We start from the raw sequence: 26304 nt of genomic DNA, 5'->3' as shown, positions 1-26304 counted from the left end.
ATGTGATCAATTTGGGAGCCACAAAAGATAAGAAATTTAATTCTACCTTTTGCAGGAGTTCAGCGAGCTCTAAACTAAGACAGACAACACTCAATAGAAATTTCCCTTCAGGGGTGACTTCCTTCCACTGCTGAAGGCTGCAGGCGACTCAATGTTTGTAATCCGCCACTGCTTCGGACTCAGACAGCACTTGGTTTCAGGACCAAAGCTGGCTCTGCCCACTGCGGTTGGCATTAGCCGAGTCAAACCTAGACGCAGAGATGGCAGGGGGTGATCATGAGGTGGAATCTTCACTGTGGACATAACGGGTGCCGACCAGGCCCTTCAAGGAGTTCTCTTGTGGCCTGGCTTCCAGTTCCCACCCTGTAACGGGAACAACTCAACACACCTGCTTACCTTTGCAGGTTGCCGAGATGAAACAGGTATCTTTTGAAAGAGCTGGTTGATCAATAGTTTCCATTCATTTAAAAAAACTAAGCTGTTTCCCAGGTTGTGTGTTCCATATTCCAGCATAAATTCTAATGTTTCATTTGTATTTTGTCCTCCAAATTGGCTGTCAGAGTCATCCCATAGTCCCCTCTTGCACATAATCAGTTAGAATGTTATACTCAAATTCCAGTGGGATGAGGACCCCACATCCATGGACTGTGTGTGTGTGTGTGTGTGTGTGTGTGTGTGCGTGTGTTCACCAAGCATGAGTTTTGACCAAGCTGGGCAAAGCAGCATTCTAATTTGCTAGACAGTACTTGGTGGTTTTTAAAAATTTTTCCACGTTCTTAAAAAAGTATCTGGAAATTTTAAAAATAACATGGAAATTGTGAAATCATTTAGCAGGACATTGGCACCAGTTGAGACTGGATGCTCTGTGGTTCTGTTCACTGTCCCTAAGGGAGAACTGGTCCAGGGGTCTATTCCCAGGCTGGCCACAGCAACATATAAATAAACTAAGTTAATGCCATTTTCTGTCCTAACAAAAATAAACCGTGTCCCTGCTCGGTGAACCCGAGAGCAGCAACTCTATTTAAACAAGTTTATCACCAGCATCACTTAGCCGCGTAGAGACTGGGCCTAAGAAGGGGTCCACACAGCAGCATGGAATTGTCTAATTAATGTGCCAGCCTGGAGAGCCAGGCGGATGAATCACTGCCATTAGCCGCAGCAATTACCAGGTGGTTAGAGAGCCAGGTGCACGCAGGCCGGGTGCATGCGGGCGAGGCGCACGCTGCCACATGGCCCGGAAAGTCACACCCTGCAGTCTCTGCCATAGTGATTCCTCCAAGGGACTGGCGTTCGGTGGCAGAATGCATTGGCCTCTCCCTGTGAAAAGCGTGCCGAGGCCGAACCTAGAGAGTGATTTTGTTGGATGGAAGTGTTGCTTACGTAACAAAGCATTCCTTTTCTCATAGATGAATGGTGTCGGATGGGAGATTCAGTTGTTCTGTAATTCATATCACCTGCTAATCTACCTTTCCCAAGAGGCGGTGGGGACCATGCTCACCCTCAGTGCTACGGCAACACCTGCTGCGTGACGGTTGCCCGACAGGGAGGACATGGGACCCTGGGCTTGCACTCGGGCCAGGCCTCCCTGAGGCCCCCTCCGTGGTAGCCCCCTCCACTATTTCCACCTGCCAAAGCGCTGGGCGCTACAGTCACCTGTGTGGGGCCTTGGAGTGTAGCCCCACAATGGAAGGGAGTTTGTCAGGTTTTCCCATGGTTGGAAATGTAGAATCTCTAAGCCTGGCTGGCAACCAGTAGATGCTGAAATAAATCTTAGTTGAATGAAAAAATGAGTCACGTAATCTGCAGGAGGAACCACACAGTGGATGATATTACCCCATTATATAGATGAGAACACTGAGTCTTGGAGAGGCTGACATGCTCATGGGCACACCCTTCTCTTTTAAAATAAACACATCTAATTTTCCATACTCTGAGATGGAATTATTTACTTGGACCAGGCCTTTCCTAGTTGAATTGTTTGTGGTTTTGTCTTGTAATTAATACTGTAATATTGTCAGACACACATGTGCAAGTTTAAATGGGCTTGTGAAGTGTGTAATTCAAAGTTTGAATGATCCCATAGATTAAATACCCCATTGAACTGATATAAAGAAATATTAGAGCTATTAGGTTCCATTTCCATTCTGATTCCTTTCCCATCATAATGTCATCCTTTGGGCCGACAGTGAAGACTTTGTACAGGGCTGAACTGAATTCAAACCTGCAGGATGGAGTCTCACACAATATATCATGGTCTAAGAAGAATTTCACAGTCATACAGAAATTCTTTTTTCACCACTAAATTTTGACTACTCGAATTTTCTCAGGGACAAAGGAGTAGACTGTCTTTCTACAATGATTTTTAAAATACTATATGTTAAGTTTAAAAAACAAACGGAAGTATTTCCTGCTCAGGTCAGCTCACACACAGGCAGGCATGTGTGTGCATGTAGGCCAGTGATGGCGAACCTTTTGAGCTTGGCGTGTCAGCATTTTGAAAAACCCTAACTTAACTCAGGTGCCGTGTCACATATAGAAATTTTTTGATATTTGCAACCATAGTAAAACAAAGACTTATATTTTTGATATTTATTTTATATATTTAAATGCCATTTAACAAAGAAAAAGCAACCAAAAAAATGAGTTCGTGTGTCACCTTTGACAAGCGGGTCATAGGTTTGCCATCACTGACATAGGCACTCAGGCGTTGTTCTTATACGTGCCTTTCCCCTTACTATTTTATCTGAAGCATTTATGCATTTACTGCACATCTCCTAACAATACAAATTTTAATGTTCAACAGCTTCATGAAACTTGAGTAATAATACACTACTCACATTCTTGATACCACCATCCTTCAGAGGAAGAGGGGGCTTTTAGAGGCAAGTATCAAAACTGCAGAGGACCTGAGCGCTCTCTGAGCCCATGGGGAGGGCGGTGGACGGAGCTGGCAAAAGTTCCTGGAGCCTGAAGTCTGGAAGTGCCTCTGGATTTTAACCAGCACTCCCTTGCCGGGTAGCTGCCAACCCAGCCCTGCTGGGAATCCATCCTGGGTAGCTTTCACTGCCTTTCACTGCCGGGAAACAAGGTTGCAATCATCGCCAGTTCCAAAGAAACATATGTTCTTTCAACTCTAAAGAAAAGATCAACTTCCGCTACCTGGAGGTGAGGTACATCTTTTATATTTTCACGCTATGCATGACACCATATCGCACTTCAGTAGTTCTCACACTTCCAATGCAACAAGATGTCACGTGATCCCTAATTAAGCAAGAGAAACACCTGGGTTCTATCGGGCTTGTTCTCCTGTGCTTACCGTGATAGCAGTGTGGCTTCTGGCCACAGCTTCACAAACACCAAGGGAGAAAATGGTTCTTTAAAGAACAGGAGGCTGGGAGGGCAAAGAGAGCTTTGAGGGGAAAAGCAGAAACAAAACCTTAATGTTTACATGGGCTGAAATGGACCACCCTCAAGAAAGAGCGAGCCCTCCGGTGTTTGGCGTCGGGACAAGCATCGCTGCGGAGGACCCTCTCTGCCTGGCTGGAGTTGGCCTCTCCCTCTCCCCACACTCGGCAGCTCTGCCCGGGGCCGAGCGACCTGGGAGAGGGCACCCTGCCATCCCAGCAGATGGGTGTGCTGGGGGGCCTGGAATCTGGCTCAAGCCTGTTTCTTGGGGGCAGCGTCCCAGCTAGAGACATTCTTGTTTATATGAGTGGAATTCCGCTCACATAGCGCAGGGAATATTTGCTCCTGTGCCCTGTTAAGTTTTGTTCTTACGTTTTGAATCAGCACATAGAATGGGCATTGAATGGTGTGTATGGCCAAGAGTGACTGGCAGTTTCTCTAGAAAACGGACCCCTCACACACAAAGTGCCCGCCTACCGCTTTGTCCAGGAGACCCTCACAGAGCTCTGTGGTGAACAAAAGGTTTTGGATAGAAGCTCAGCCCTGAGTTAAATGCCCTAGGAAAGCGGGGTAGTCACAGTGGGGTGACTGCATTTTGCTGCTGGGATCCAAAGAGAGCCTTTATTTGATGTTTGTCTTACAATGGGGCGCTGATGGCTGGACATAGTGTTGACCTTGACCAGCTCATGGTCCAGGGAGAGACAAAGGTTACACCAGTACATCCAAAATAACAACACTTTTCATTTATTTTATTTTTTATTATTTTTTGGTATGTTTTATTGATTTTTTACAGAGAGGAAGGGAGAGGGATAGAGTTAGAAGCATCGATGAGAGAGAAGCATCGATCAGCTGCCTCCTGCACACCCCCTACTGGGGATGTGCCTGCAACCAAGGTACATGCCCTTGACTGGAATCGAACCCGGGACTCTTCAGTCCCCAGGCCGAGGCTCTATCCAGTTAGCCAAACCAGCTAGGGCATCATTTAGTTTTAATATCAACTTACAGCCCCTCATTTCAGGATGACTTGACCCCCTGATTCAAGTCCCCCAGTTTAGTGAAAATCACCTCCATGTAACTGATGTAGTCTAATTGTGGTCCTTCGGGGCAATTAATAAAAGCTTCTGGCCCTTCCAGAACGTAGGTGCCCACATGGCACAGCATCTGGCCACCACCCCGGGGCCCGGCAGCCCCCTGCACCAGGGAAAGGACTGTCATTGTTCTGTTCCATGTGTGGGACCACTCCCCACCCCCATCGATAATATTTTTTCAGCATATCGTAACATTATTTGCAGTCAGAAACTAAAACACTTGAGAGCCAATGAGATTTTTTCTTTTCCCAATTTCTCTCTGAAGTCAGGGGCCCTCCAGGGTTTCCAGCTTGGCACATCCCTGTCCCTGTCTCCCCAGAGTCCCCAGCTGTCCCGAGAAAGCTTGTCCTCAGAGACTTGCTTCTGTCTTCTGGTGAATCCACACTGGCCCTCCCACCAGAACCTTCCTTTTCTATTTCAATGCAATAAGATTTTCTTTTCCTTTTTTTTTTTTTTTTACTTTTTTATTGAGGAAGGGAATACATCGGATCCACTTAAGAGAACTGGTAAGATGAATGATACGATTTTTTCGTGGTAGCCACGAGGAAGTCCATTTTAACATGCCTTTTAGGGATTTTGAAATTTATCAAGAAATGAGAAATCATCAAGTTCCCAGAGCCGCAGGCATTCATGACACACATGTCAGTGAGCATTGATTTTGTGCTCGTGCCAGGGACACGGGAAGAGTCAAAAACAAGGGATGCTGGGACCAGCCCCTGCGTGATTTTGCAGGTTGCGTTTGTAGGAGGAAGAGGCCAGCGCGGTATCTATGTCTTGGCTTCTGTCCCCATCCTTTCCGGAGATAAAAGACAGAGTTCCTGAGAGTAAGCCCACTGATTTTTAGGGCCAGTTCTTCCAGATAAAGTTAAAAACTGCCCTAAAACACTAAAAAGACAGCACCCCCAGCCCGCCCAGGACTCGCTGTGGAGGCAGCATCTTGGTTTCAGAGAGCCCCACTGTGAGGGGCTGCATCCTCTGGCTGCATCCAACCGACAACCACCAGGGGTATGTGTCTCAGTGTCCCAGACCCCAGATCCTGTCCTGTCATTTTGAAGAATAGATGCCAGGGCCTCCCAAAGTGAGGTGTGAGTTACCCTCCCCATGGAAACGGGAAGAACGTCACAGGATCCGTATTGCCCTCCACAGGATTGAAGGGCACACTCAGGAGCTTCCTATTTTACTGGGTGTGGAGCTTCCTATTTTACTGTGTGTGACAGCGGCTCGTCCATGTGTCCACCCAGCCTCTCTCTCCCATTCATTCCGCAGATACCTGTCCCTTCCTGGAGCAGCCCTGCCCAACAGGGGGTTCTGTTCCCTGGTTCACCAGAGCTGCTACCAGCCTTGACAAAGGACAGGGTGTGATAAACTAGTTCCCCACGAGGTGCGAATTACTAATAAGTACTTAATGTGTTAGCCTTCTCTGGATCTTTGCATTTTAATAAGAGCAATTGCTTAACTGAGAGGAATGGATTTCTAATGTGTCCGCCCCAGGGTGTTAAAAATGAAGTTTAGGGGGAATGAGGGCGGGCACTTCCAGGATGACTCCAAAGGTGATTCCTCTGCTTCCATTCAAGACCAAAATTTGAATAAAGGTCTGAGTCACCATCTCACCTCTCAGACACAGTGCACTGAACCCTGGCTTTACGCTGCGGAGATAAGAGGACAGGTAAGGGTGTGGCCAGATACGATTATAACCAACTTGTTGGGAGGCATTTCATAAAACCCGTAACCTTGGAAAGCACAGAGTATCAGGGAGATACAAAAAGGGTGAGAAGAGTGGAAGGCTGCCTGGGGTTTAGGAGAAGGCACTGGAGACAGCCTGGGTGTGCAGGCCATCTCCAGGAGCGTGTAGCAGGCAGTTGCATTCTTATCCTCAAACCCTGTGGGGGCTCTGATATTTTTCAGCTCCTTGCTGTACGTGGCTGCTCCCTTCATCTCTCCCCAGCGTGGCTGTGTAATGAGATGGGGCCCAACAAGGCAGCGCCCGCGCCCAGGGGAGCCCATCCATCTTGATTCTATTCCTGCCTGACACGGGCGTTGCCCTGTGACACAGGTCGGGTCACAGCGTGGCCATTATCCCTCGTTTGCACACTCCTGCTCCTCCTAACCGCCGTCTGCAAGTCAAAGCCAGATGATTTGTGCCGATTTCATGGGGCATGGAGTGGAACATCCGATGGCTTTCTACACGGCTGGCTTATACCGCCGTGTGCCCCTCGCAAGCTGCTGCGTCTGTCAAAACACAATTTCCCCTTCTTCTGGGCTTTGATAGAGCTCCGAGGACCCGAGGTCTCAATTATGAAATGTCATGACAGCACCACGCGATTTCACAGTCATTTCACCGTGTCGCTCTGAGCTTCCTCCAGGGCCGCCTGGACACGGCTGGAGGCCACAGTGACCTCCGTGTGGAGACCCTGCGAGGAGTGGGCTGGGGACCAGGAGCCAGGGCCCCAGAGGTCACCTGTGGGACAGAGGAGAGGAAAGGGCTGGGAAAAATCTCATCCATGCTCCCAGGGCTCAACTCCGACGGGAGTCACGCATCATCCAAGTGCCCAGATGAGCCATGCATCATCCATCTGTCCTTTCCTGCAGTTTCTTCAGAGACTTATTTCAAATGACAGAGTTGACAGGGAGAGGGGGAGAGAGCTAGGAACAGGGGGAGCTTTGTTGTTCAAAATGGGGGGCATTAGATGTTACTCCCCCAAATATCTTAAGCCTTGACAACAAAAGTCAATACCACATCTAGCCGTTCACATAGTACCCGAAATAATTTTTAACGTAAAAAAATCTCCCCAAAGCATAGTTTGTGTTTTTCAGTTACCAACATGGGGGTAGCTCGGTCTCTTTCTGAATGTCACAACCGAATATCCTGCAAAAGGGTCGATGTCTTAAACCAAGAAGCACACGTTGCAGTCTGTAAACAGGCACCCCGAAACCCGTAGCTGCGATGGTGTGTCTTGCGAAATGCTTTCCTGACGCAGGGAAATCCTCACGCTACTGCAGGAAAGGAGGAAACCACAGGCTGGGGTCCCTCTCTCCATGAGGTCATGTTGTTTTCCGTTAAGTTTGCTTCTGAGCTCAAGGGAGATAAAAATGTGATTCCAATGTTTCTAGTAAAGTGTTATGATCTTTGATGTTTGTAGCTCCAACACCAAAGCCTGAACTTCGGCAGCAATCTTCGAGGCATCCCTGCCACTGACCGTCTTCATCTGCAAAGTCTTATCTGTACTCGGCCTTGACTGTTGATGTTCAGGGCCTGTGTTTCCTTCCTGTCTCAGGTCTTCAGGCCTCGCCACTCCAGTGTGCTCCTGGATGCCTGCCTCAGGCCACTGTCAGACCCCACCCAGACCTCCTCAGACAGCATGGACCTTCTCACAAGGGCCTGGGTGGTTATCCTGCCTACTCGTGTTTGGGAGGCTCCAGTTCCCACAGCTCTGTTTTTTCAGCCATAAAGAAGGGAGCGTCCTTCCCACTCTGCGCCTGGAGCATCTGTCTCCTCGTCAGCGTCTTTCATTAAGACCCTCAAGAACTATCATCGCCGGAACACATCTCCTGTCTCAGGTCACCTCGCCGATTCACTTAATTCTTGACCATTATTTTGTATAAGGAACAGCCTCCTGCTTATCTTAGTGAATTACCTCCATCTCACCTGGTCCCTTCTATGAGTAACACCACACTCTGCCAGCTCTGAATTGTCTACTACGCTCTGAAATTTCTCTTTCTGCCAAACCATGTTCTTATGGGGCGAAGAAGACAAGGAAGAAAGATATTGGGAAGAGATCAATGTGCCAATGATTAATGAGCTTTCATTTGGATTAAAAAGCATCTGTCGTTAAGAAAAGGGTTGATTGAATGAGACTGGCGGGTCTGGAAGCGGCCAGAGCAAGGCAGGATGAAGATGTCCTGTGCCCTTCCCGAAACAGCGGGGGTGTCTACACCAGCCCGCTGGCCTCAGGACATCACCAGTTACCTGTTAACACCCTTGCACACCCCTTTTCAGTGTGGCTGTGCATTAGGAGTTTTGTGTGTGTGTGTGTGTGCTTCTATTTTCACTTTATTTTGGTTTTGCCTATAAATGTATGTAATTTAAAAACAGAATCTACTTGTTCAGAGTCGCTTTCTCCCATCACGATGCCATTAATGCGCAGAGCTGTTTCATGCATTTGGGTTCTTGCATAGGATGTGGGTAACCTTATTACATCCAGAACTCTTGGGCAACCTTACAAGAACATCCACTGAATCAATTAGAATATCATGTTCAAATTACAGTGGAACCAGGGCCCCCTCTCTAAAAAATGGTTGAAGCTCCTGGCACATTGCACTGGTTATGAATGCTTCATTTCCAAATGGCACGAGTGAACGGAGCGTGAGTCCCGGCACACGGCTGACCTTGAATGCACCCCTGCTAATGGTTCTGTAACCTGCACAAACTTGATCTGTGCTTCGTGTATGGGGCCAGGGAAATCCACACCGACGGCGTAGCACTTCTGCCCATACACACAATGCCTCATGCGATGTTACATTTAATTGCATAAAAGTAAAAGACAGCCTTTTACGCAGTCTTCTCTGCATATGAGGTCTGGGGAGCAGATATGATCATGCTTTGCTATCAGAGCGAAAGGAGTGCACTTAGGCCGATCGATGAGCAATGATTCATAACATCAGAGTTATGATAAGCAGAGATTAGGGGGAAACAGCAAATTCCCGTGTCTGGGAGAGGCACTTCCCCTTGCTCATCCATCTCGAACATCTGGCTTCCTTCCAGACGTATCCATGTCAGCGTCGTGCGCTGCAACCCAGCGTAAACGAATTACGCTGGAAGGAGGTATGTAGACACATTTCTGCGGCCTCCCAGAGCTGCAGGTTTCTGTTACTGAGTTCCTTGCATCAGGGCCATCTGTTATGACTCTCCTGAGATAATATGACCTACAGTAGATGGAAATGATTGTCTACTCAGCATGAGGACACACCGGTCACAGTTCCAAGGGGCAGAGCGTCCTTCTCTTCCCGCCCACTTATCTCCCGTAACATTAAAGACTGGGCTGTATGTCTCCCCAGCCGATCCTGTGAGTGCATTAGATGCGTGGTGTCTCAATGTCCATAGGATATCAGTCTATATCAGTTCTTCAATACTAATCATTTTAACTATAAATGCAAAAATAACAGACTAGTAAAGGAATGTGAGGTTATGTGGAAGATACAAATATTAGGTCTAACTATGCTGATTTGCTTACCCATATTTTTTTAAATATATTTTATTGATTTTTTACAGAGAGGAAGGGAGAGAGATAGAGAGTTAGAAACATCGATGAGAGAGACATCGATCAGCTGCCTCCTGCACATCTCCTACTGGGGATGTGCCCGCAACCCAGGTACATGCCCTTGACCGGAATCGAACCTGGGACCCTTCAGTCTGCAAGCTGACGCTCTATCCACTGAGCCAAACCGGTTTCGGCTGCTTACCCATATTTTATGTTAAAATGTTTATATTGATTTTTCTTTCCAAATAACTGCCTCCATTCTCTAGAGATTAAATATGCTTTCAATTTCCAATGATCAAGTGGTATATACTTAGTTTAAATTAACTTTTTAAAAATGCAAACCCTCGATTTAGAGCCAAGTGAGCAGGTTGGAGTCCATGGAACGGTTGGGGTGTGGAGCGTCCCCAGCTCACCTGCCACTCACAGAAGTGAGCATTAGAGGGAGTTTGTGGTCCAAACTGCTTAATTCTGTAAAAATGCAAAAATAATGACCTGGAGTGTGTCCTTAGGACACACAGTGGTGCCGACTGAGGACCCTCGGGCTGGGGAATAAGGTGAGCAAGCCACCTCTCTATTCAAACCTTTTGTTTCCTCACCTACAACCCGTGAGAATCAAATGTGAGGCTGTGGATGTGCATGCCTCTCTACCTGCACCTCACTGTTCTCCGCTCCCTCCATGTCCCTATCCCCACAGTCCACAAAGACGACCACTCGGAGCAATGGAGATACTGGTGCCCAGCCTTGAAGTCCGCTCCACGTGCCCAACCTGACCCAGCGGTCTAGGCTGAGGGCAGGGAGTGGTGTGAGTTCGACTATGAATCGTTGTACCACTGCTGAGGGCTGGGCCCAAAGCCTTTGTACCAGAGTCAGTGTGTGTAGTGCATGGAGAGTTAAACCCACCACCACTTGTCATAGGGTGTTTCCTGTTTGGGCCTGGTCACTTACACCATATTTTCCATCCAGTTGGGGAACGCTGAGCATACGCACTAACTGTGGGGGCTGGGGGACAGTCCACAAACTTGACCTAAGTAGTGTGTCAATGACATTTCCAGATCATAGCTCAAAATGCTTGTCTTTGTCCTCCAGACATCTGTTCCACCAAAGTGCCTCTAGCTTTGAAAGAGCGGGTCTATTGGTTAACCTTTAAAAAGCACACTGTTGGCCTGCATGTCTAGGTTTTGTGAACAGTCTTGGAGTATTTACCATAACCTTTTCAGATTGACAACTGGACCCCTTTGTTTAAATATAAAGGGACTTGACCTAAAAAGGGGGGTCTGGAAGGTGACAGAACATATTGAGCTTAATATTTTAAAATGGAACCAAATTAGTGTGTGAGGACAGGTTCACTATGGTTCCCTGTGCCTAGACACACTGTGTCTTCATCCGCATCCTCCCCTCACCCAGCAGGAAGCTATGCCGCGTGGAGAAGGCCTTTCACCATCCCCTGTGGGTGTTTCATCAGTTACCTACCTGGGAACCCACCCACTTCTCCTGCATGTCTTTGGGAAATAGTGTGCCTTTGGGGGAAGTGGGTTTGCTAAGGCTGCGGAGTGGCTGTGAATGTTAGAACACGGGCCCGTCTCTTCTCTGGGCAGGGACTCAGCTCATTCACTTTCTCTTCCCCTCAAGTTCCCAGAAAACTACTTTCAGATAAAGGACGTCCCAAAGCAGGTGTTTTCAGAGGCCAACAGATCCTGTTCATTAGCTTTCAACCTCCTCTTAACGAGGAGGAGGGATCCTACGAACGCGGGTTCTTATGTTGTTTCTGGTTAGAATTTAAGCTGCTCTTAATGTCGATTCTAAAGACTCCATGGTAAAGACTTAGTTGCTACCATAGAAATCAAATGTCAGGAAGACGCCTGGACAGTGTGAACCCTGGGCTGTAGCTCTGAGAAGGGCATCTATGCTGCAAGAGGCTGTGAGCCGCACAGGGGACCAGGGAGGGGCAGGTCCCAGGCCGGAGCATTAGGGAGCACCCAATACATGAGGATGAATGCTGTCCTGTCCCAACTCTCAGCACGAGCTGCTGGTGACATGCACAGTGTCCTCAAGGAAGCCCTGAGGCGTGGGAGGAGGCAGGCCTGAGTGTGATGTCTGAAGTGACTCTGTCCTCCTCCAACCCCACGGGAGCTGGGCAGGCAGCCTAGCTGGGTGCAGAGTACCAGTACATTATTGTTCTCATTCATAAACCTTCTCATCACTTCCTAAAAAATGACCCAAACCCCCCACTGCTTCTAATGTATCAATATTCTCACTTTCAGGTCAGGGAATAGAGGTAATCGTACCTTTGGAATCATATTTGTTTATTTGGCTGTTATGTAGATTTTTGAGACCTGCATGGCTTAAATTTAAATGATGATTTAAATTGTAACCAACCCATAATCTCACTAACTTAAATTGAAATAATTATCTGAAACATTACCTCATTCCGTTTTGAATTAATTTTCTTAAGTCTGGCAACCTAATTGAATGAGAGGAATTACAGTGGAGAGAGGCCTTCCTCACATTTGGGCCTTTATTTTCCGAATATAAAATTCATATATTTTTCTCAGCAATTCATTAGCTGGGGCCCCCTCCAGGGATGGGAGGTCTAACAAGGAAATTAATTCCTAAATGAGAAGCTTCTGCCGAAACCTCTCCCACAAGATACATCGAGGATCCGAAGAAAGACGCCCCCGAATGCAGGGTGCTGGTCAAGGGGTTCACCCGGAGTGTGAATATTTATAAGGCCACCCTCGAGAACAGCAGCCAATCATCATTGGACCCTTTGGTATTCATTATAATAAAATTAATCTTGATTAATTCATTCATTATTAATCTTGCATTCAAATGCAATTCCATAGAAACTGCATTGTGATTTAGCAATTAATTTACACGGCGAGATGGAGAAGCATTTCCTTGGTCCTCCAAGGCACCGCTCTCCGCCATGTCAGAGAGCCGGGGGCAGGCCTGGAAGATGCATTTGTCTAGAAATACTACAGGAAAAGTAAAAAGGCAGCATCTAAGTTATCAATGCTGAAGCAGGAGGAGATCCTTCCTGCCTCATGTTCTACACTCTTAAAAACAAAAACAAAAAAATGAAAACAAAACAACAAATTTTGCAACCTCTCTTAGGAAGGAAAAGCACACATATACTTCAAATGTCCAAGTAAAGTTTAGGTCTGTTAGCAGTTTAATTGAATTGTGAAAGTTTCTCCTCTCTATTATCATCTAAATGAGCTTTTAAAGAAATGGGACCAGGGCACCCGGTCCTCACTCCTCTGCTTGGCACAAGGTGACTGACAATCAGTACCTCATCTGGTAATAACTGCATGTTTATAAGATCAGTTCCAGTCATTGGTGGGGAGTTTCAGGGCAGTTCAGAAGCCCAGTCTGATCACTGAGGCAGGGAGCCTTGCCTGTCCCTGGAGCTGGACAGCAGGTGGGCAGGGCTTGGGGCAGGTTTGAGAGCTGGGCCTGCAGCAGGGACCACGATGGAGGGAGGCGAGTATCTGACTGAATCCATCCCATGCTCTGGGCTCTGAATAAGGAATGTGACAGGGAAGGCATGATGAAGGACTCTCCTGGAGGTAGCAGTGCTGTAGCCATTGGCAGCACCTGACAGGTGAGGGGAGCAGGAGGGAGGGCCAGGTTGAGATTCTAGACCTGGGACCAGCACCAAGAGAGCCCATGGAGGGCTTTCCGATGTTCTCTCTTGGGCCCCAACACTGTGATTCTGTTCCATCTTGTACCCACAGTGTCCCTGTGACGTGGGAGGTGTGGGTTGTGCCCCTGGAAGGAATGAACTTGGGGGTTGAGTCAATGCACTAACCTTGTCCACATGCCCTGTGTTAGGACAAGAGGCCCCTCCATGTGGCCTCGGGGATGGGGACAGGGGGCTCCCAAACTCTCTCTGTCCCTCCTCCTGCGTCATGGCACAGTGATCAGTATGCAGAGTCTGTTCCCTCTCTGTTCTGCTCTCGTCAGACACCAGCATCCACTGGGCAGCTTGCACGTGGCTCCCTGACCTTCAATCCAGACAGGATGGGGCTGACGGCGGTGGCGCCAAGATGATCCCAGGAACCTCACGGAGGAGGAGCATTCCCTCTGCTTACAGGGAGGTAACCGTGGACCCCCACAGGGAGTGGGGATGGGACAGGCCCCCTCAGACATATAGTGCTTCGGAAAGTGGACAGTGAGGGAACTGAGGCCCACTATTGTCTGTCTCCATACATTGCCAACAGATCTGTATACATGTGACCTACGTCGGTGTGTGTATATGTACAACTTCATATTTTTATTATGACTAAGGGATGGACATCACGATTTGAAAGAGCAATAAACAGGCAAACTTGGTTCCAGGAAAATCTGAAAGGGACAGTGAAATGCATTTAGAAAAACGGGAGAAGTGCAGGCGAAGAGCCCACATTGTGTTATGGTCACAGAATCGATTGTAACTGCACAAGGAGAGACCACATCCCCCCTGATGTGAAATAAGCATGATGGAGAAGAGGTGCTTGAAGCTTCTGTGACAACGAGATGCCGATGGTTTACAGCACAAACTCCTCAGGGCCCTTCAGCAACACGGAGGCCACAGCCGGGGCGCTGGGCTGAGACTCTGCCTCCATCCCGGGACTCTCAGGTGGCTGTGCGGCCAGGACAGCTTCCTCTCCTCCTTCTCTCGGTGAACGTGTCCTGTCCACAGGTCCTGCAGGGGTGACGGCTGTGGCCTGTGTCTTTATCCTTCCAAACCGCCTGGAGAGCTGAGGGCAGGGGCCGGTCCTGTGGTCAGCAGCTGCAGAGTGAGCTCTGCCCAGCCCAGGGAGCACCCTGCTGCCCGCAGTGGTGCATTTGCTGTGACAGATCCTTTCCTGCGCCAGAAGGTCAGCTCTGTGCCCGGCCACACTGTCATCACACCTTCCACGTTCTGAGGCAGCATCTCAGCGGACTCCCCGGCCTGCACACTGCATATATGTACAACTTTATATTTTTATTTTGACTAAGGGATGGACGTCACAATTTAAAAGTGTAATTTAAAGGGAAGGAGCGTGAAGACTCTCCTTCCCTTCACAACAGCCTTTGATACACGGGCTGGGCTGATGGGATCTAATGGGGACATTTGTGTCCTACGCAATCTAGATGCCTGTGTAGATTTCCTTGGACGGGACTGGCTCCCACTCTTGTCTGAGAACCAGGTGTGCTTTTTCCGGCATTTGGAAGCACCGCGTGAGGCGGACTGAGCTGCGTTTCGATGGGACCCTGGTGACCCCATTTACCAGGCCGGCTCTGGAAGTGTCCACAAGAACAAATAGCTTCCGTGAGCCTCCATGTGCTCCACCAGCACCTAGAACCTTCTGTCCTAAACAGAGGCTGCTGAGTGCCGTGCTCAGGTGAGAGCCACTTCAACCAGGCAATATTGGCCGACAGGATGGAGAGGGACCCCAGCTCAGTGAGGCCAGAGTCACGGACTGTTCAACATTGGCTGATATTTGAAGGGTTGGAACCCATCATTCTGTAGGAAGCAGTGTACTGTCATAAAATGCGCTGCATGAAGTGTAAACCAGCTCTGACAGCACTGGGCATGACACGCGGTCCAGGAGGGAGGGCTGCTCCTTTGAGGCTCAGGGCGGAGATCTCTCCTGTTTTCCTGTTGAGAGGCGGGCTTCCTCACACACAGAACCTGGAATCAGCCCCTGGAGGGCACGGCTGGGTGAGGGACTCCTGCATGTGTGCACACAGAGTGCAAAATGCACACACATGTATGTGCGCGCATGGACACACATGGTACACATGTGCACATGTATGTGTATGCACACAAAGTACATATAATGTACATGCATAGCATAAGAATACACACATATAGGTGAGGCAAAAAGTAGGTTTACATTTCATATGGAAAATAGTACAATAATTAATAAATAATAATATAAGAATATACTCTGTTTCATGTACTCTCAACTCTAAACCTACTTTTAATGTACACACATTAAGATAGATAGATAGTATGTATGCACACATAGTTTAGGTAATGTACACACAGAACACATGATGTACATACATGGTATATATGCACACACATGTACACACATGGTAGACATAGTACACGTAGGTATATGCACATGCCCCCCCCCCCACACACACACACACTCCATTGTTTTCTGCCTGTGAAGAGGAAGTCAGTCTCTGGCAGGAACTCATGTCCAGCAAAATCACTGTCAGTTGGTTTTCTGCCTCCTGAGACCAAGCCCTGCATCACGCCTTTTCTCCATCCTTTCAGGAGCCCGGAGAGAGAACACAGATTAAATTGCTGTTTGAAACAAAACATCTTGGTAAGTACACTACCCTCCAGAGCAGGAGCAGCACACAGACCCTCCCAGCATCCCTCTGCAGGGTTTTGCGTGCACAGGGCACTTCAGACAGCGTGCCAGAAGTCCGCTGCCATGCAGTTAATGGATTTATCAAATACCTTATTTCATGCTTTCTGCTTTTGATTTATGAATTTTGATCCTGGAGACAAGGACCCTGTGAGTATTGATTGTGGGAAATGTCAGACTAACAGAAGTTAATTTCACTTGTGCATGTGGAAGTCTCTGATTCCCTGACAGCGCTGTCTGCAGAAGGATCAGCTGTCAGGCGCCCAGTGACATGGCACTGTCACCATGGGCAGCCGCCCCGCACGCAGGCCTGAGCTGCACTGTGTCATGGATTGAAGGGGTGCACAAATGTGTATGGACGTGGGATCTGGTTGTGGTGACGATGAGGAGGTTCGATGACTGGGATGCCACGAGGGGTTGGGCATGATGCCATGTGGGGGGGTGCCCTGCCCCTTGGGGCTGCATGCTTTTGATTGCAATAAGCCTGACAGGATAATGGAATGTCATTCTGCCAGCTCTCAAGTTGGTTAGGGACAGTTTATTTATTGATTGACTTTCTTTGTAAATTATCAATCTTTTTCATACTCGGGTCAGTCAATGAGTCATTACTTATGCAATAATATACTAATGTGGTCCCTCAGCAGGTGCATCTTTAATCCAAATTTCATGTGTCTCAGAGGGCACCGAGCTAGAAATGAGATGGTCTTCTAACTCTTCGCACAGGCTAACTCACAAGACCATAACAACTCGGTGGCATTTCACAGTGTGCAGTGCAGTTAACACAGTCATTGATGCAAATGACTGTGTGTTAGTAAAATGAGCATCGGCACATTCTTTAGTTGAAACACAAAGGAAAAGCAAACTAGAAGTGTGTATAACACACACCGAGCATTGTTTTCTGTTACAATGATGGTGAGCCTTATTGCATCTTAATTGCACTATAACCTTTTAGTCCATCGATTTTTATTCTTGGAAAAAAGTATCTAAAACCAAAGGTCCAATAGAAGAGAGTATATCTAAGGTATGCAGTGACGCCAGCCACTGTGTTATAAGTTTCTGGAAGAACTTTGGCTGTTTTTAATACAATTTACTCTTTGGAACAGTGTTAAGTTCACAGCTACATTCAGAGGAAGATGCAGAGATTCCTCAAACGCTCCTGTCCCCCACCCCTGACCGCTTCCCACCATCAACATCCTCCCCACAGTGGTGCAGTTGTTGCAATGGATAAGCCTACATCAATACAACATTGTCAACCCCAGGTATGGTTTCCATTAGGGCCCACTCTCAGTTTTGTACAATCTATGGGTTTGCACAGACATATCACCTATATCCACCATCACAGTAGCTTCACTGCTTTCAAAATCCTCTGTGCTCCACCTGGTCATCCCTCCATCCCCTCTAACCCCTGGCAACCACTGATCTTTTCACTGTCTCCATACTTATGCCTTTTTCAGAAGGTCGTAGAGTTGGAATCATACCGTGGGTGTGGCCTTTTCACATTGACTTCTTTCACTTAGCAACGTTCATTTAAGGTTCCTCCATATCATTTTGTGCCTTTAAATCTCATCTCTTTTTATTTTTTATTTTTTTTAATCTCATCTCTTTTTAGTGGTGAATAAAATTCCATTGTCTGGATGAACCAGTTTATGTATCGGTCCACCTACTGAAGAACATCTTGGATGTTTTCAAAGTTTTGATCATTTCGAGTGAAACTGCTATAATCAGGGTTTTGTGTGGGCATACTAGTAAAATTTAAAATTTATTTTGGTAGGTACCAAGGCCCACAATTGCTGGATCTTATAGTAAGAGTATATTCAGCTTTATAAGAAGTCACACTGTCTTCCAAAGTGGCTGCACTGAGCTGCATTCCCACCAGCAGTGACTTCCTGTTGCCCCAGATCCTCATCAGCATTGGGTGTTGTCACTGAATTTTGTACATAGAAGATTATGTTGGTGGCAAATAAAGACAGGTTTCCTGCCTCTTTTCCAATTTAGATTCCTTTCATTCCTTTCATTAATTTAAGAATTTCTTCTTAAATTATTGCACTGCCAGGAATCCCCAGGACCTTGTTAAATACAAGGGATGAAAGGATATCCCTGTCTTGTTGCTCATCGTAGTGGGAAAGTCCTCAGTCTCTCACTATTAAGTATGATGTTAGCTGAAATGTTTTCATCAAGCCCTTGATCAAGCTAGAGGCATTCCCTCGCATCCTAGTTTGCCAAGAGTGTTTCTCAAGTATGAATGTTGGTTTTGTCAAATAATTTTTCTCTATCTATAGGAATAATAATATAATTTTCTTTTAGTTTTTTAATGGGCTGATTTCAAAATGTTAAATCAACCAAGCATTTGGGGATAAACTCCACTTGATTCTGATATATTATCCTATATCATTGGCTTGGAGTTGCTAACATTTTGTTCAGAAGGTTTGCATGTCTATTCATGAAGGTTATTGGTGTGTCACCTTGGTGTAATATATTGGTGTAATATTTTTTCTGCATTTGGTATCAGAGCAAAACTGACTGGAAAAGTCAGTGGGGGAGTATTCTCTCTTTAATTTTCTGGAAGAGCTTGTATAGAAGTAGCATTAGATTTTTCCATACATGCTTCCTCAGAGTTAACCAGTGAAGCCATCTGACACTGAAATTTTCAAATAAATTCAATTACTTTAATAAGCACGAGACTATTAAGGTTTTCTGTTTCTCCTTAAGTGGGCTTTCATAAGAATGCATTTCGTTCATGAAACTCCCCATCTTGGTTATCATTTATATAGCAATGAAGTCTCCATTTCATGTGTTTTCATTCCTTTGTAGATTCAATCTCACATCATTTATTTCTCTCTGAAAATATTTTTTAAACATTTCTAAAAGTAAAGTTCTTCTGGTAATGAATTCTCTCAACTTTCCAATGTTTGAAAAGTATTTCACCTTTCTAAAAAGTAGTTTTCCTGGGTTTAGAAGTATGGCTTGACAATATTTTTCCACATAACATTAAAAATGTTGCTGCACTAGCCTGGCTGATTGGCTCAGTGGTTTGATTCCTGGTCAGGGAACATGCCCAGGTTTTGGGCTCAGTCCCCTGTAGGGAGCATGCAGGAGGCAGAAGGTCAATACTTTCCATTGATTTTTCCTTATCTCTCTCCCTCTCCCTTCCTCTCACTCTCTATAAAATCAATAAAATATCTTTAAAAATGTTGCTACACATTTTCTCACTTGTATTATTTCTGATATATATATATGTATATATGTATATAATAAAAGCATAATATGCTAATTAGATCAGACAGCCGAACAACCTTCCTGACATCCTTCCGGACGATCTTCCGGACATCCTTCTGGACAAAGCCGGGGCTGCCAGGGCCGGCAGAGACTGTGAGGGGCTGCAAGGGCTGGCTAGGGCAGCTGGGGCTGCGAGGGCAGAGCCCCTTGCACAAATTTCGTGCATCTGGCCTCTAGTGTATATATATATGTGTGTGTGTGTGTGTGTGTGTGTATAAATATATATCTCTACATTCTGTAACTCTTTGTTCTGTATAGTCTATTTTTATCTTTACTATAGTATAATAATTTGTTATATCAATATCTTTTTTATTTTAACATTTCTCTTATCACTGTATTTTAGCAATTTAATTATGGTGTGTCTTTTATGGTGTGTCTTCTTTTTCTTTTTTTCCTTATTTTGTTGAGCCTCATGTCTTTTTTCATCAATCACTGTGTCAATTGGATTTTTTAAAATATTTTTCACATCTCTAACTTTTAAGCATACTAATACAGCTTTGATAACATTTGTCTTAATCTACTTAGTTTAACATCTGTGTCATTTCTGAGTTGTTTCAATTGAGTTTTGATTTTGTTCTTATCACGATGGCTTTGTGTGTATGGTAATTTTTATTGAATGCCAGACATTGTGAATTTTACCTTGTTGTATTCTGCATTTGTGTGTGTGTGTGTGTGTTGTTCTATAAATAGTCTTACCTTTTTTCTTGGAAACAGTTAACTTACTTGAATTACTTTGATTCTTGTGAGCCTTGTTTTGAAGATGTGTCCAAAGAGACCAGAACAGTTTATCCTGGGATACACTGTGCCTCACTGGTCAGGCAAGACCCCGTGAGTATGCAGCTGTCTAGTCTGGCTGTAACAGAGCTGTTCTTGGTCTCTGTGCACACCTGGCTTTCTACCTCCAATCCTTCCGCACGGTTGAGTATTTCCTGACATACACATGCTGGACACTCTGGAGAAAGGACCCTCAGCAAGGCCTCTAAATGCTCTCTTTGTGAAAATCTCCCATGTCCAGCACCATGTCCAGTTACCTCCAGCCACCTTGCTCTTTTCAGACTTTCTTCTCAACTCAGCAAGACCACCAAGATCCACCCCACCTGCCCTCCCAAGGCTAGGGCCTGAAAATTCTCATAAGGCAGAAGTCTGCGGGAAAACAGGGATTCACCTCCTACTTTCCTATTTAATGTCAATGATCAATGTCCTTCGTTGCCTGGTGACCAGTGTCTTAAAAATTGTCATTCTATAGATTTTGTCTGGTTTTTGATTGTTCAGGAAGAAAGGTAAATCTAGTACCTGTCGCCCTCCCTCAGCCAGGAGCAGCAATTCCTCTCTGCACATACTAATCACCGATTTTAACGTGTTGCACAATCTGGGGTGGCTCCTGGAGGCAAAAGATGAGAGTAGGAAAATGTAATTAAAATTCAAGAAGAAATTGAATATATTGGCATAAGGTTCTTCAAATAAATAATTTATTTTATAGTAAAATAGAATGTTTGTATTTATAGCATTCACCAATGAAACAACATTTAAACTAATCCAAAGTCTGACATATTTGTTACATTTAGTAGAAGTTCTGCATAATAAATATTTATGTGTAAAATTATGTTGAAGTAATTTTTGAGTTTTTAAGCCACTGACTAAATCAACACTAGCATCATTTCTCACCAGACATCATGCTATCTGGAATCATAAATTATTGTTTGAGCCACTTATACAATGTGTCAGTTTTTCTGTAGCATACCAGGTAAGATGCTGCTTGCTGACTTAATTAGGAGTGGATAAGGAATTAGAATATGTGTGTGTGTAAGGCTCTCTGTATGCCTTAAGACTAGTATTTCAAATATGAAGATAGAAGCTTACATTGGATGAGCTTGTGTAGATTGTTAGTGAGCCAGTGACCATGACAGGTCAGGCATCCCACTGTGATGGCTCTCAGCCTCAGTTTCCTCACGTTAACGTGTTAACAGGGATCTGCAATAAACCACTCAAAGTTGTAAGCCATTTAGAAACTGTGCAGTACAGCATAAACTCTAAATAGCAGCACAACCCATCCTTTTGCATTTAGAGACATTAGAAGTGCTGAAAAGGGAAGAGGGCATGAGGCTTGATGTTGTTGAACTGTCCATCAATTTTCACGGAACTTTTTGGGTGTCACTGAATTTTGTAACTGTGACTATCAGTCTGCAATGCACGAGCTGCCTTCTTTTACAAGTGCTAGAGTTAAGAATGGCAAAGGAAATTCCAGCAGTTCTGAAATAGACTTTGGCTCTATGTGCCTCATGTAAAGTGCCAACTATTTTACAGTTGGCATATATCAGCGTTACCAATAACTCACCTAAATAATTTTGAGTAAAAACTTACATGAAGCATGAATAAGGAAGGAATATTTTCTGTGTGCATAGACCGACATTAGTCAGTTCAAACATTGTGTTTGCTTACATCTCCGTCATGGCACCACAAAGCTCCAGAAATTCTCTTTAAATGACCAGACCGTGGAATCCCTTAGTTTTAAGTATTGCCACTTTGAGGAGCTGCAAGACAAAGCCGTCACATCTGCTGGTTCAGTGAGCATCAGTGGGTACCTCTCTCCACTTCTCCCGTCCCCTGATTTCCGCAGGGGAAGTTGTGGGGTCCTGGGAAGTCTTTCCCCACAACCAGTTCCAATGTCGTCACCGATCATGAGCTAATCTGCTTGCCACTGACATTAGTTTAAACATCTTCATAATATCTAAGCCCAAATGGATCTCAAAACATTTGATAACAACGCGGGGGAGTTGGTCTCTCCCATCGGACATAAACGATGCGTCGGCTGCCACCTTGCACCGGAGAGTGGAGGCAGCGTGCGAGGGCCAACCCGGGAGAGGAGAGAGAGGGAAAAAATTGAGTCATGGTGTGTGTCCCCTACGTCTTATTGACAGAAGCCAGCAAAGCCACGGCATCCTCGTGGCCCTGGTGCTTCTGAAGTGCCTGCATTCTGTTGTTTTGAGAGATTCTGTTGGAGCATAGAGCAGCATTCACACACGGTCTCCACATCTGAGGCGTCTCCCCCAGGGCCCACCTCCTCTGGGATGTTCCCTTGGGGTCCTCACCATCCCGGGCTTCCTTGACCTGCCAGGCAGACCTGAGTTAGTCCTTTGGAATAGGAAGGACGGATGGGACACTAACAGCACAGGGACTGCCCCACCCCAGGGCAGCAGGTGAAGAAACATGATGTGGGGGTGACAACAGGGACTGGACCCAAGGCCCAGCAGGGAAGCAGCTGCGGGTGCTGAGGGGCTCCAGGCAGGCAGTAGCCTCAACTCACAGCAAAGATTCATCCACTCCACGCTGCTGGGCGAGGCTGATGGATGACAACCTGATTCTAAAAAGGACCCTGAGTATTTATTCCCATCTCTGTTGGACCCTTATCTTATCTGCATTCCTGGGACAGTTTTTGCTTTTGCTTGGGAATTTTAATTTTTTCTCATTTTCACCCCCTTTGGCTTTTTTATCCTGCTGGTAATCTCAAACTGACTGGAATGGTAATTTTAGGGGGTTAAATAAAATGCAGCCACACACATGAGAGATGACATGATTCAATTCAATGGGCCAGGGTGGGTTTCACCCTAAGATTCCCAAGGTCCTTTCCTGAGAGAGCCTTTCTAGACCCCCACGCCCCCCTCCCACAGCTACCCTGCAGCTGCCTGTGGAAGCTCACTGCTCCGGGCAATGGACTCAAAAAGCACCCAGGTGGCCCGAAACTTGGACTCTGCGGCTGCCCCACACATCGACTTCCTGTCACGTCTACTCACTCACAGTTTGTTGACTTGATTTAGAAAATAAAACTAAACTTGCAATTATTCTTTCTAATGGAGTGAAGACAACTCCTATCTCTAACATAGGAAAACCAATCATAACACATCATGATTTCTGAATAATTCGTGAACAAATGAAGAGTGGTGTTCTTATCAAAGAGATAAGTTTGGACGAGGACAATCCCATTTAAAAGTTCTTGATTTGGCGATGTTCCTACAAAGGCCCCTGGAGAATGTTTTCCAGATGTAGAAATTGGAGACCCGAAAACACAAAAATTCTTCAAATGTTTGGAGTGATAAAGAGAGGAAGCCGTTGGGAAAAACAACATGGCCATCCTGTGGACGTGTGGGTCAGCATGAGAATGTGCGTTCACGAGTGTGCTCACACGCATGTGCTTGCTCTGAGACTATGAACCCATGTGAATGTGTTCACATGCAAGGGTGTGCTCACACCTGTGTGCTTGCTCTGAGCCCGTGTACCCACATGTATGTGTGTGTGTGTGTGTGTGTGTGTACTTGCAGCTGGGACCTTAATATCCAGCTTTCCCTTTTGCTTACTTTGGGCCATCTACAGTACAAAGAGCAAACATTTTTTATTTTTTATTTTTTGCTAAACACGCCAAATAGGAAGAAGATGTGAACACGTGTGCAGGGCCAGCCTCTGTCCTGCAGCTCCGCCGACAGCTTGCGAGGTGGGCATGGTTAACAAGCCCTACAGCTGGCGGATCTGTGCAGACATAATTGTGCACGAGTGGTGGGGGAGCAGGACCGGGGAAGAAATAAAATAGATAACAAGCGAGGGAAGTAGCCCTGTAAACAAGCAGCATGCTCTCCCCTCCGCAGCGCGCCTCTGGCTGGAGGCAGCGTCTGTGTGCAGCGTGACTCCTAATCCATATCGCAAACAGCTTCCAGATGCTTCCATCCCAACCTCTCGGAATCCCTGCCCTTCACAGATGCCTCTCCAGGAGGGGGTCTGTCTATGAGGAAAATGGCGGATTTTACTAATCACTCATTTCCAATCTCCCTGACGGGACTTTTATTAATACACACGTGGCCTCTGCCTCTGGGGCTGGAAGGACGTGATCACTTAGTCGTGTGGGAGGGAGGTGGGGAGGGCTGGGCCGTGCTGTGTGCTGTGTGCTGCGTGTTCCGTGTTGTGTGTTGTGTGGTGTGTGGTGTTCTGTGCACACTCTCTTTGTTGACATGTGCAGGGGAGGAAGAGAACGCACAAGAAGTTCCTCCTGGGGAAGAGCAGCGGGAGGGGCTGGGCATCCTGGTCCCTGAGGCTGCAGAGCCCATGGCCCAGGCCGCCCCGGGTGCCGCTGCTGCTCTGGGATGGGCAGGGCAGTCCTTCTGGTGGGAAAGAAGCACCTCCCTCCTTCCGCCCAGGGTCACCAGGCCAGGCCCTACCATTCACCTCTAACCAAGGCTCGAGTTTGCTCTGCACTGTGAGAAAACAGGGGGAAACCTGTGTCCGAATGCTCAGCTGGGAGAGCAGAAATCATGGGCTTTCCTTTCCTTTCTGCCTTTTCCCGGTTCCCGTGTTGTTCGCTTCAAAACGTTGTGCTAAGATGTGCCCTTGTGATTGTGTTTAAAGCCAGAAGGGAGGCAAGGGTGGTGCTGGCAAGTCCTCTGCACACCTGAGAGCGCCCAATGCCTTCCACCCTGTCACCAGGTCATGTCACCCGGCCGTGTCACCAGGCAGGACCTCTGGGTTCTCTCTGCGCAGCTGCCTTTCCGGGCAGAGCAGTCGCTGGGTTTCCTCTCTCTCCTTCCAGCCATGGGTTTGCTTCCCGATTCCAAGGAAAGATGGATGTTCAAAGTGTGTCCCCACCTGAGACGTGCAGCACGAGGGTGAGCCTCAGGGTCGGGAGAAGGGGGACAGTGAGTTTGGAGACACGGGAAAAAAGCGAAGCTGGCAGAATCCTGATGGCAGCCAGAGGACAGGTGAGGGGCTGGAGAAAGGGAACAGGGATTAAAAATGTAGGTTTTGAAAGTTACATGAGCACATGCATAAACGCATTGATTGTGAGCTAGCACCGTGAACTCCAAAGGCAGGTGCCCGCATCCTGGTGAGGGGCAGGGTGTCCAGAGGGATGTGCTGTGAGGGCCCCGCAGACAACAGGACAGGAGGGCCTGGGCCTGACAAGGCTGCGAGTGGGGATACTGCCTTGCTACAGTTTCTGCATGAACCATGCAGAGGATGGCGCTGCAGAGGCGAGTGGAGCCCTCCTGGGAAGGATCCTAACGCTGGGTGGGCGAGAAGAAGGGTCCAGGGCAGACACAAGTGCTTGCAGCGTGGCTTCACTGTGAAGCCTTCAGAACTGCTCTGCGGGCAGCTGGGCAGTGGGGCTACGGGACCCGCCTTGTCAGGGCAGGGCCTGTGCTGAACCAACAGGCGGCGTGAGATGACCCAGCCTCCCCGTGTGGCCCAGGGTCAGCCTTCAGATCCGACTGTCACTTCTTATTCCCCATGAAAGAGTGATAGCAGAGAGAGAAACAAACATGGGGAAAATAAGCTAGGAAAAAATTACTCAATAAAGGGCAGAGATAAAGCAGTAAAAATAAGCAGCTCCGGTGAAGACAAAAATGCCCAACTGGACAACTCAACCCCGAAGGCCAGGCAGGGTCCTCCCTGTGGGTGAGAAACAAATGAGGCCATAAAGCATGTCTGCGGGTCAGCCCCGGGTCTGACCAGCCCCTGCAGGGGGGGCCGCGGGTGCAGGTGCTGGGTGTGGCTGCCCCTTAGATAGCCACGGGCGCGCCGGCCCTGACCGCTGTGTAATGCCGGAGGGAGGTCAGCTCCAAGGGCGAGCGTGGGGTTCCACTGAGCTTCCGGACTCGGACTCCTGGGGAAGGCAGGTGGATGATACCGGCACCGAGCTTGCCTCTCACTGTTGCCGACCCGGGAACCTCCGGTGACAGCTGGTCGGTCAGAGGCTCAGATGAGGACCTGGACCTCTGACACCTGCAAAGGGACAGGTGTGGGACTAACTCTTCACCTGTGGGACCTCGTGCCGTCTCCAGGTTGAGTGTCAGGATTGAGAGAACTGCCTGGTGGGGCAGGAAAAGCGCCCTGAAGTGGGCCTCTCCCCAACCTGCAGACCCAGGTCACTCCGATTCATCCAGC

Source organism: Myotis davidii, unplaced genomic scaffold (assembly GCF_000327345.1).
Source record: "Myotis davidii unplaced genomic scaffold, ASM32734v1 scaffold96, whole genome shotgun sequence".
In the NCBI taxonomy this organism is placed as follows: Eukaryota; Metazoa; Chordata; class Mammalia; order Chiroptera; family Vespertilionidae; genus Myotis; species Myotis davidii.
The sequence above is the reverse complement of the archived record's forward strand: the minus strand, read 5'-3'. Positions refer to the sequence as shown.